Here is a 13,005-nt window from a genome sequence, read left to right on the forward strand (position 1 = left end):
TTTTAGTCAGGCCTGATAACAGTGATGTATGCTGATTTAAGGCTACTTTTATTTTGAAATGCCGTATCACATTTTGGTGGGACCGCATTTGATGGACAACTGGGGTTGTCTAGTGTCCCCCAAAATGGTTCTGATATCACGATAGCTCGAGGGTATTTTGAAATGATTATTTTAAAATCAGTGTTGATGACAATGAAATGTGCATATTTCAGGTGGGTTTTTTTTTTATTGTGAAATTACACATCAGATTTTGATGGGACCATTTTTGATGAACAGCTGGGGTCGTCTAGTGTCCAACAAAACTAGTCTGGTATTACGACAGCTCCAGCTCTTTTATTTTAAAATGCCTCCTTACATTTTGATGGGACTACTTTTGGTGGAAAGCTGTGTTGTCTTGTGTCCTCCAAACCTGGTTTGGTATTACCATAGCTAGAGGATATTTTTTAATGAAATTTTAAAGTCAGGCATGATGACAGTGAAATGTGCAGATTTCAGGCAACTTTTAGTTTGAAATTACAAATTAGATTTCGATGGGACCACTTTTTATGGACAGCTGGGGTAGTCTCGTGTCCCACAAAACTGGTCTGGTATCACGATAGCTCGAGCTATTTTTTTTTTAACTCAGTGGTGATGACCGTGAAATAAGCGAATTTCAGGCTACTTTTATTTTGAAGTGCCACATCACATTTTGATGTGACCACTTTTGGTGGACAGCTGGTGTGGTCTAGTATCCCCAATCCTGGTTTGGTATCACGATAGTTTGAGGATATTTTTTAAAGATTTTTCTTTTAAATCAGTGTTGATCACAGTGCATATTTCAGGTGATTTTTTTATTTTTAAATGCCACATCAAATTTTGAAGTGACCACTTTTTGTGGACAACTGGGGTGGTCTGGTGTCCCGCAGAACTTGTCTGGTATCACGATAGCTTGAGGATTTTGTAATGATTTTAATTTTTTTAATCATTGGTGACGACAGACAAATAAGCAAATTTTCACGCTTTTATTTTTAAATATCCCATCAGATTTTGATGGGACCACATTTGTTTTTACGGTTCCGTCACCACGCGAGTGGCTACCTGCTAAAGCAGCACGGCTCACTATTTGAGCCTTTTTCGCGTGTTTTTTCCTTTACCCAGTTTTATTTATTTTACCTCATCGCAGCAATGGACATCCAAATTGCGGTGGTTTTATTGCTGCTGGGGGCTGTTTTTTGCGTGATCGTGTCCGGAGATGTCACTGGGAGCTACGGATCAATCGTTTACACAAGAGATCAGCTGTTAGCACTTCGTGCTAACCCCGTGCCGACTCCCGGAGCGAGACCCGATATCCCCCACGAGTTGAGGAGGAAGAGACGGGGGATGTCGCGCGGGGGCGAAACGCCAGGCAAAGAGGAGGCGTGACCACCCCGTCCTCCTGTCCGTTTTTATGGGAAATGTTAGATACCTTCCCAAGAAAATGGACGCGGCACGAGAGGAACTTCCAATGAGCTAGCTTGCTGATGTTCACGGATTCATGGCTAACAGACCTAACGCCGGACACCGTCGTGGAATTTGACGGCTTCCAAATACTACTTGCGGACAGGACACTGGAAAGCGGTAAGAGGAAAGAGGAGGGCTGGCTGTGTTTGTTAATGATAGATAGTGTAACCCTAGGCACATCACAGCTAAGGAGCAACTTTCCAGTCGGGACAATGAGCTGCTAGCTGTTAGCATGCGTCCATACTTGACAAGCATCGCGAGTTAACAAGGACGTGCACGTAACAGGTGCGTGAGTAAACTGCTTAAAACTTTGATCGTCATTCAGCTGACCTACAAATTGAGACGCTACAGTCAGTTTGACGTTTTTGTTTGCTTGATTGTGGATTGACATGGAGGAACAAGACAGTGGAAAGCGGACATTAAAAATGACGGAGAAAAGCTGTAGAAGATCACAAGCCTAAACGGATGCAGGCACGCAGGTGCAAATTTGCTCAATTGACCTCCATGCAACGTCAAATTGAACAATTGATGGAGGATGATGCAAATGTTGACGCTGTAAAAAACTGAGCTTCGTGTTTGCTTTAGCGGCATGGAGCAAGAATTTGTGGACCTCAATTCCGGTGTGCAAAATTTAAAGACTGAAGAGGATTTTGCCGATGACCAAAATAACTGGTTTGATCCAAAAAATGTAATTAATGGAAATGTGAGCAATGGAAGAAGGACGTTTTGAAACGTGCAGAGGAAGGATGCAATAAACAAATATCACCTGATGATAGTAGATCTGCATCAACTAACTACACCCATAGAAGTAGAAGTAAAGAATCTAACAGACAGAAGCTCACTTCTGTCAACGTCTTCAATTAAATTAAAGGCTCAAATGGAACGAGCATGTTTAAAGGCAAAGGCTGCTGATTTACAACAAAGGTTGGCACTTGAGCAAGAAGAAGCTGCAATTAAGGCAAAGAAGCAAATGCATGCAATGCAAACGGCACTCCCTGAGTCTGATGCTAAATTGGATGTCTTGAGAAGATATGAAAATACCCAGGAGGATGGTATCCACATTCCTGATGAGTGTGTTACAATTTAAACAAGGAAAAACATTCAATTACCATCACAGCCTATCAGAGCAACAAGCAGTGTTGACCTGAAATGCTCCCACTTCGACTATTCCAATGGCTAGATTTCCACATCAGACAGAAAGTAGAGAACAACAGGGACATGTGCTTGATGGCCTTTGCCAAGCAATCTCACAGCAAGCCAGTGTCGCAGAATACTTAGCAAAGAGTCAAAAAGCATCGCTACTTCCCGAACTTTCCATTCCTACGTTTAAAGGCGACCCTCTGCATTATAAAACCTGTATAGGTGCCATTGAACATGGGATTGAAGGCCGTACAAGTGATAACCGTGATCATCTTCAATTTTAGCTGCAGTATACTAGTGAACAACCACATGAGTTGGTGAAGAGCTGCATCCATATGGAACCTCTGACAGGATATACCAAAGCAAAACAAATCTTGAAGGAGTTTTATGGTGATGACTTCATGATAGCAGAAGCATATTTAAAGGAAGCCATGGATTGGCCAACAATCAAGTCTGAAGATGGTGTTGCACTTCAGTCTTTCACATTATTCCTTATGGGCTGTTTGAACATAATGGCAGATGTTAATTACATGGAGGACTTGGACAACATGGCTAATATAAAGGCATTGGCAAACAAACTTCCATACAGACTTATAGAATCTTGGAGAAAATTTGCCTGCAATCTCCAAGAAAGAACAAATAGAAGAGTGAAGTTTAAGGATTTTGTTGACTTTGTTGACAAGCACGAAAGATTCTATAAAACAGAAAACAAAATCACAACACACAGAAACACCAAAATCAAAGAAAGTCTTCACAACAGTCATTGTGCCCGCCAAGATGGAAAACAACAAAACCACCACGCCAAAGGCAGAACCTGTTTCAGTGGATGCTATTGCCAAACCATGTGCTAATTGTAATGGAGAGCAACAGTCTCACAATTTGTAAGGAATTTAGGAGAAAGCATCACAAGGATAAGATTGACTTCTTGAGGAGCAAGGGTCTGTGTTTTGCATGTTTGATGCACGGTCGCATTAGCAGTTGCTGGAAACAAAAGCTTCAATGTCAAGAATGCTCTAGACTGCATCCTACAGCACTACACATTGTCCATAAACTTCTGCAAAGAAACAGCCTAAGACGATTGTGAATAGCAGTACCTATTAAGCGCCCTCGTACAAACAACAGAAACCTGGGGTGTCACTGGGGCCTGTAAATAGGACTGCATCCTTTCAATAATTCCGGGATGGGTCAAGGCACAAAAAGGAACCAAGACAGTGACGACTTACTGTCCGGTTTAAAAATGCCCTGACGCCTTTTTTTAGACTGAAATAACTTACTAAAGTTTTCGTTTTGTGCCATTCAGAATGGGAGAGGGAGCCAGGAGGCGAAACAGCCGTCTTGCCAGTTCAATCCCGCACACCCTCTGACTCTCACCCTCCGTTCTGCCTTTTTATTGAAACTAACTCATCAATAACTAATCACCAGAAGACAGAAAAGCATCAACAACTAATCACCAAGAGACAGAAAACATCAATAACTCACGGTATAAAGGTCAGTTTAACTAAAGCATCAATAACTAATCACCAGGGACTCCAGCAGGCAGAAAATCATAACCCAAGGTCAGTTTAACTAAACACATCTTCAGGATACGGTGTCTGTGTGTGTGTGTGTTAAAATAACAAGTAAGTGTCTCTGTGTGTGTTAAACATTAATGAGTGTATAAAAACATGATTATGAATACACAAACTGATTACCTATCCTCAGCCCATCTTACATTTCCCCCCTGTTGTGGATTTAAAAATCATGTCCTTACGGCTTTAAGACAGATCATCATAATGAAATCATACAACAGTGTGATCATCAGTGGAGGAGCGAAAACCTCACATTAGGGAAAAATTCCCCTCCTCCCTTCCGGCGTAGAATGAGATCCTCATAATTTGATGACCATCAGGGAATAAAACTTGTCCCTGGGGTGACTTGGTGGAGGCCCTTGCCTCGTTGTAGGAGAGGACAGCCGTCCTTACCTCCCGGATCTTCGTGTATGGTGTGTGTGTGTGTGCACGTGTGTGGACAGGGGCAAGAAGTCCATGTGTTTTTACGTTTTAGTGTCCAGTTTGAGTTCGTCATTCTCAACATTAATCAGGTTGTAACGGTACATTTGGGCAACAAACCTACGATTAACCATCATCTTTGTCATAAAAATAATGCAACATGAACAGACTAAACATAACAAAATGAAAACTATAATTATCCCTATATATTGTTTTTTTAAATTCTTCATAGTGGTCATAACATCAATAATTGTTTCATTTTTATTAAAAATTTAAATGCAGTAATGTACTCCAATCAAGGCTGATATTCCTTTGTTATGTACGTCATTAATTTCCAAACAATATCTAATCTTTTTGTTCTGTGGCTTCAACATATTTATCATCTCATCAATATTAGCACCACAGAGTACTGAGTTTCGAGATCCTCACAATAGTCGTTCTCAAAATGATATATTTTTTTATCAATTTAGCTTTGTTAAGGTAAGATATTTTATTGACAATCTAACATTAATATGCAAAGAACATGTACATTAGTACGAAATGTAAAAAAAAATTGTGGTGGGGGGGGTGCGAATTGTTTTCTTCTTGGTAGGGGGGGCATGACAGGAAATAATTGAGAACCACTGGTCTAGTCACACACCAGCTCGGGTTCATTCCCTACCAGAGAAATGACATTCCATGTCCCCAGAGCTAGGCGCTTTATGTTGCCGGGGATTGGACTGCCTTTGACTGCCTCCTAGCTCAAAGGAAACCCAAATTCTTTGGTCCCGCCCACTGGTAGTGAGCCGAAGCCCTTGTATTAAATAATAAATAAATACATAAAATAAAAAAATTAATAAATTTAAAAAACGGACCGATCCACTGCTTGGGTTAGTTTGACCCACCTTGAGATCCGTTCCCACTCAGTGACAGTGTCTACAAGCCACTGCCACCAGGCCAGTGAACCGACGTCCAGGCAGTGACAAAAAACGTGATCAAATTACATTGCTCATCATAAGGTGTTTGTGAGACGCTCTTTGTATGTTTCCTCAATTAAGACCTGTTTTCCATTGGTGTATTTGAAAAAAGTGGTGAACCTGTTAAATTCACTACAAAACGTTAAGAAGATGAAAGTAATGTTTGAAGGAATATTATTTTTCTATCGACATGCCGGCGGGCGGGCACAGATAGAGAGTGATAAAGCAGCACCACCCGCGCGGGGCGTGCTGACGAAAAGGCAAGCGCTCCTCCTCTCATCGCGTCCTTATTAAGACAGAAAAAAGACGCTGTTGAATTTGACCTATTCGCAGTTCGAGCAGGTGCTTAACGCTGGAGAATATCACCACTTCGAAGTTCGAACTGCTGTTGAAACGGAGAGGTAAGTGTTTTTCGTTTGTTTTTATTCAAAACATGCCTCGAGTGCATTTGTTCATGGTTAGAGATAGTTGTGTGGAAAACACTATACAAAGTAGCACCATGGATGTGGGCCTACAACACTGGCCTAGCAAACATGTGCTCCTACATCGACATAATTGACGAGCTCCAGTTAAGCATTGAATAATTATAAAACGTCATGGTGCTTTTACTCATTTAAAGAACTAAACCGACGCGTATTTTCATCCGGTGGTCAGGTTTGCATTGAATGTGAGCACGAGGGACGCTAGCTTGTTGCGTTAGCTTTGCGGAGCTAACAGCTTGCACTTTTGTTATAGAACAACAGAATGCAAGTACCATGATAATTTCTGTCATTAATTTTTGTGTAAGACACGATGTTCACTGGTTAATTACATGATTCTTAAAGCAAAGGTTACTGTGAATGCAATTTTGGTAAGATTTTTGTAGTCACACTGCATAAATCTGTCTGTCTGTTGTTTAAACTTCAATATAAACTATTATGGTTGAAATCATTAATTGGGATGGAGGGATTGATATTTTTTTAATTTATAATTTATTTTTCTTACACTGATATTGTTAAAACTCCATTTAGCCTATAGTATTAATAATTCTCAACACAAAACTGTCTTTTTTCTTTATAGAATAAACAATGCCTTCCCTGAGATGCAGGAAGTCCCCAAAGCAGGATACTATTGAACATGCAGTCAAGGGTCTGGACAAGACTGCAGAGTTAGAAGCGAAGTATATAAACTCATTTAAAGGTATGATGTTAACGCTTTTGCTAAGATATATTATTGTTTTCTGATAACCAAGCTGACATCGTTTTTTCAGTGGTTATTTTACATTAAGAGTGTCTTGACCTTTTCTTTTGTCAGTTTCAAGTTATTTCAGTGAGCGTGAAACCTGATGGTAGGAGTTCTACCTAAATTAAGGCTGTACTTGATGACGCCCTCCGGCATTTTTATACCACAATAGACCAGTGAACAAGTCCGATATTGATAGTCTAGTGTAAAGCACGTTATACGTCACAGAGATCACGTGACGCGATCCAATATGACTGTGTATACAGTGTATGTCATTGTTATGAAACTAAATAATCTTAAAGTTTTTTTTTTACGTAACCAGGTGCCATTGACATTTGTACTTTCAGTCCTAATACATACTGGCTAATGCAATGCTGGAAAATGAATTTTGGCTGGTCTGTTCCTTTAAAATCATAAAGAAGGGCTCTGCTCTATCCCTCACAAGAAGCAATGTTTCAAACCACCCTACATTAGTATAGTGGCCCAAATGAATATGATGACTCCTTATTTGTGTGCTTAAAAATATGACGAAGCTATCTTGATTTCCCTGTTAACTAGGTCGAGGAGTATTTACCAAGGCCCCTTTCAGGAAAGACGACTTTATTCTTTATTATGGAGTACAGAGGAAAATTGATAGATTCTGATAAATCTCAACGCAGGAAGATGGATGGAAGAGGCACTGTCTTTTTGTTTGACTTCCGCCGGCAAGAAAAAACTTGGAGGTGAGGCAAAGATTGAGATGTTATCTTATTTTTGTTTTTATTTAAAAAAATAAACACATACTCATCCCATAAGTGTTAGGGGAAAAATCATTCTCTAAGCAAAAATGTATACCGTATTTTCGCACCCAAAAGACGCGCCGTGTCAAAGGGCGCAACACCTGTTGAGGCCGCTATTTCTGTCTTTGTAACATATACTGGACGCACCGCCTGACAAGACGATAGCACAGCTGCTGTTAGCATAGCATGAACTTGGCAGAGCTGCCCACACTGACACAGCCGATAGCAGCCTACTATGCCCCAATAACATGAGCAATCACCCCATTGTTGCAGCAGACGCCAAGTCTCTATTGACAATAGCTGACAATGGCTCAGGCCAATATTAGGTGCATTGGCAATAGCCTACAAAGCAACGTCAGGGGAGGGACTTGGCTGCTCACCACACTCCTTAGAGTCACGGTTTCAAAAAAAAATAAAAAACTCATCATACAAGCAAACAATGAAACATAGAAATAAGATTAACACAAACATGTATCTCTCATGCCATCAATATACCCAAAAAAAATGAAAATAATACAAAAGCCACTCAGCCTTAGCTAATTCAAGCAATGCATTCTGGGAGCAGAGACCCACAATCCCATAGCTGTTTAGAGAGATTTGCATGGCTGTTTAAAGAGATGTGCTGTTATGCTTTGGACTTTTTGTCTGTTGTCTAAACCTGGGACGTTTCTTGCTTGCAATAACATAAATGATAAGACAGACTAAAACATTGTGGACAGCTGCCCTTTGTCCAGCTTTTTCCAACACCATCACCCAAACATTATAGTCAGATGGTGTATTTGTCACGGTCGATTGTAAGCATGGACAACTCACTCTTTGCCCAGCAGGGTGTGCTAACATGCACTTCCAACAGCTCGTTGATGACAAGGGCTGATGGACGTGAGTGGTACTTTGTCCATTTAATGGACGCATCGACTGACAAGCTTTGTTTGCTTATGACTGCGAAAATACGGTAATTACTTTTATTCATGCGTTGAATCTGTACAAATGAAAATATAGACCATGAAGTCTCAAAGACAAGCTGTTAATAGGGTCTGATTCCAATAGAAATTTCTTGTATGATTTGATTTAGAAGATTTAAAAATTGTGGATTTCCTATTTTTATGTTTTGTGTACACAAGATTGTCTCAAAGATTAATTTCTGACATTGATTGAATAATTGTTTTTTTTTTTTTTTAAATCTATTTTAAGTGTTGATGCCGCTCAAGAAGATGGCAGTCTGGGAAGACTGGTTAATGATGACCACATGCACCCCAACTGTAAAATGAAGAAGAAGACAACAGAGGACAGACCACACCTCTGTCTGTTTGCGCTCCGAGACATTGATGTTGGCGAAGAAATAACTTAAGACTATGGACCAGCTGGCCTTGGAGAACACAGGTTTGTAAGATGCATCTTTAAGTACAATAACAGAGCCCACTTGTGGTGTTCTGGTGATGTAGTTTCCAATTAGTTTGGCAATCTAATAAATGTATGTTGAGGTTTCTATGGAAGTTGAACATGCTGACTGACTGGGGGAGTTCTCCATTGTCCACTATCTGTAATTCAAATTTGTGGGTCTGAGTCAAAGTTTGGCTCTTCAGGAACAACGAACTGGTCAGGGAGTGACAGTATTACAAAGTTCTGCGTTACTCTTTTCTGGGCGGTGGCCCTGTTAGGCCATCATATGCCATATTGCAAATATCCCCATTGTGGGACTAATTAAGGACATCTTTATGTTGTGGTTTCCCTACCAGAACCAGCACCAACCCTGTATATTCATGATATAAAACACTGTTTCAATTTGATATTTAGCCTTTCTATACTGTAAAAATAGAAGACCCCAGGCTTTCCTGCGCCCCCTTGCCCAATTGGTGGTGTTCAGGAGACAACCTGGGACTGAAATATCAGTCACAACCAGTGTTGTTTTCGTCACTGATGACTATGACGAAAATACTTCGTTAACGCCCCTTTTTTAATGACGATGACAAGCTAAACGAGGTTCTTTTATGACGAAAACATGACGTGATGTACATGAATTTTTTTCGTTGACGAGACAAAATTGTTAGCATGTGGTTCATAAATTATTTTATGTTGCTTTTAGTGAAATAAAGCCACAACAGTTGCCCAACAAAATGTTTTGCTTCTCTGCTTATTTTGGAGCAGTGAGCATTGATTCCACTGTTGCCACTTTTTTCTGTTTGTAATGAAGAATCCTTTGTAGTCCATCCAAAAGTCTTTGTTATTGGGTGGAAACCTTGAATGCCTTGTTTTAACTCAAATGGACTTAAACCCATCCATCCATCCATCCGTTATCTGTACCGCTTCTCCTCACTAGGGTCGCGGGGGGTGTTGGAGCCGATCCCAGCTGTCTTCGGCAGTAGGCGAGGTACACCCTTGAATTGGTGTCCAGCCAATCGCAGGGCATACATAGACGAACAACCATCCACGCTCACACTCATGCCTAGGGGCAATTAGAGTGTCCAAGCAACTTGCCATGCATGTTTTAAGAATATGGGAGGAAACCGAATTACCCAGAGGAAACCCACGCAGGAAGGCCGGAGCCAGAATCGTACCTACGACCTCAATATTGTGAGGCCATCCTGCTAACCAGTTGGGCCACCGTGCCGCTTGGACTAAAACCTTTGTGAATAAATTGACGAAAACTAGGGTAAAACTTTTTTTGCGTTTCCGTCGATTAAAACTGGACTAAAACCCTTTTTTTAGTTTTCGTTGACTAAAACTGGACTAAAACTATAACGAATTGGGATGACTAAATGTGATGTAAACAAATCAGCACTTTGTCCAAATGACTTGGACAAAATCTAAAATGCCTGCCAAAAACAACACTGGTCACAACACGCGTCTACAGAAGATTAATTGGCATGGGCGAAATTAATTAGTTTTATTTCATTCATGAGCTTATGTTTTGTTTTGGGTGGCTAAGGCTTAAAATGTGTAAAAATCTTATCCAACCTCAAATATAATTAATTCAATAAATTTATGATGCTACTAAAACATCGAAGCAGCCTCCTCCAGGCTTTACAGACTCAGAAATGGAGGTATGCGTATCGTGTACTCATCCTGTCGTGTCTCGAGATGTTAAAATTGCAGTTAGATAGACGTGTGCTGATTAGACAAGACTTCTAATATATCTGGTGTCACAGGATATTTGTCAGTGAATGTGTATGTCTGGTTTGAGGCTCACTCAGCTTTTTCTTGTGTTGTGGGGTCCAGTTGAGTTGAATTGCGTGTCAGGTATGTTGGCCATCTGACACCCAACTGTCAGGTTTGTGTTTGTGGGGACCCCGTAGAGCCATTTTTATTGTTGACATAAATCATAGCTAATCATCTTTTCCTTCATTATCATATGAAATACAGTTAGGAGTTGTATGTGCCTTTACTATGTTATAATCTTAGAACCTACCAGCCACTACAGGTGTCCGACAAGAAGACTTTTGGCTGTCCTGTGCTCCATTGCGCCCCTGGTGGCGTTCAAAAGACAACCTGTGACTGAAATATCAGTCACAACATATCTCTACTGAAGATTAATTGTCATGCGCTAAAGTAATTGGTTTTGTTTCATTCGTGAACTTGTTAGTTTTTGTTTTGGGTGGCCAAAGCCTAAAATGTGTAAAATTCTGATCCATTTTCTTTTTTTAATTCATTAAATTAATATTCAACTTGTTCATTAGGATGGAGGACAACCGACAATGACTGAATCGGCTGAGGTTGATTCCACCAGAACATCGAAGCAGCCTTCTCAAGTTTTGACAGACTCTGAAAAGGAGGTATGCGTATCATGTGGTCATCCTGTCGTGTCTTGAGATGTTAAAATTACAGTTAGATAGACCTGTGCTGGTTGGACAAGTTTTCTAATATATCTGGACATAAATCGTAGCTAATAATATTTTCCCTCATCATCATATGATATACAGTTATGCCTAGTATATGTCTTTACTATGTTACAATCTAAGAACCTACCAGCCACTACAGTTCTCTCATTGGGAGACTTAAGCTTTCGTCAGGTTGTCGACTGCTGCATTGCCCTCTTATTGGCTTTAAGTACACAACCTGTAACTGAATTATCTGTCAGAACAGAACCTATGTGTCTACAGCAGGTGATTTGGCATGTGGATTCTTCAGATTTTTAGAAAATAGGTAAAATTGTGATCAAAAGTTTAAAATGTCTAAAATTCTGGTATAGTTTGCAATAGTATATCTATTAAATCATTTCAAAACTTCTTAACAAGGATGGAGAACATTGGCTGTGACCGAATTGGTTGAGGTTTAGATTACCAGGACCATTGAGCAGCCTCCTCGGGATCTACAAATTTAGGAATGAAGATATGCATCCCATGTTACAATCCTGTTATGGCCCGAGGTTTTGAAGTTGCAGTTACATATTGGGCTGGGCGATATGGCTGATAAGTACATAGCGATATAAGTATTTCATATGGGTCCATCGATACACATTGAATTCTTTTTTTATATTATTTTATTTATTATCGTTTTTATTTTCCAATATTTTCACTGCCCTGTTAAAAAAACATTTAATGTAGTTTTCCTCCCGGGAGCTTTTTGTTACGGTCAATTAATTTTGTTATTACATTATTTTGTCATATCATTCATCAATATTTTAGTTTTTTTTTTTTTTCAAATAGAATTAAGACCTTTTTCTGTGCAGATTCCTCTGGGGATTAAGTATTTAATGGGTTCTCAATTTTCTCTTGGACTCTGATGCAACCCAGTCTCCTCCCTTGGACAAAAAATATGGGCTGAATCTTCCTTGGAATAACGACACAGATTCTGACGAATCATTGTCAAATCCTGCCCCTGAACTTTGCGCCTCAGACCCAGACCATATTACTATCCCAAGGCTCAGGAGGACCAAAAGTATACAGGTAAACAACCCATATAGATTTCAGGGAATCTTACAAGCAAATTGCATATATTTTATTGGTCTCCTGCCTTCTATCCTTTATATTTCGTTGTTGTTGTTTTTTAGATTAAAAAAACAGGCTGACTTTGGAATGGATAAGCATTATTACTCCAACTCAGATGACAGTGGAGATGAATATATTCCGGATACAAGTGAGGCCTCTGATTCAGACGGAAGTGAATCTTTGAAAATTGTGGACCCTCTCTTGAAGTCTAAGAATGCCTTCAGAGATTTTTCTCCCACACCACGAATCTCAAAAGCCACCTCAACGCAGGTTGTTAATCAAGGGCGTTCACCCGTTCGGAGGAGTAGCAGCACTGGTGTGATTCTTGAATTCTATGGCTCTTCAAATATTTGTGCAGTTTAACACAAATCATCCAAAATAGAATTCAAGCACATCTGTGACAGAAATTCAAATTCAGAAGTCAAAGAGAGAGAACAAAAAAAAAAATCTAATGCTGCGCTTCTTCCGAAGACATATACTGTAAACATTAAATGTATGTTAGGACAATCTTGAAAAA

General features: G+C 39.9%; 1 long non-coding RNA gene across 1 annotated transcript; it reads left to right on the forward strand.

Moving 5' to 3' along the window:
- Positions 1 to 8,384: 8,384 nt before the first annotated feature.
- On the forward strand, positions 8,385 to 12,735 carry LOC148315531 (uncharacterized). The gene is made up of 5 exons (XR_015840850.1): positions 8,385 to 8,515; positions 8,755 to 8,943; positions 11,238 to 11,333; positions 12,294 to 12,446; positions 12,551 to 12,735. It is a non-coding gene; the product is annotated as an uncharacterized LOC148315531 (long non-coding RNA).
- The last annotated feature ends 270 nt before the right edge of the window (positions 12,736 to 13,005 follow it).

The sequence above is a fragment of the Idiotropiscis lumnitzeri genome, unplaced genomic scaffold (genome assembly GCF_059441095.1).
Source record: "Idiotropiscis lumnitzeri isolate Australia: NSW breed Sydney's pygmy pipehorse unplaced genomic scaffold, RoL_Ilum_1.0 HiC_scaffold_111, whole genome shotgun sequence".
NCBI classification, from domain to species: Eukaryota; Metazoa; Chordata; class Actinopteri; order Syngnathiformes; family Syngnathidae; genus Idiotropiscis; species Idiotropiscis lumnitzeri.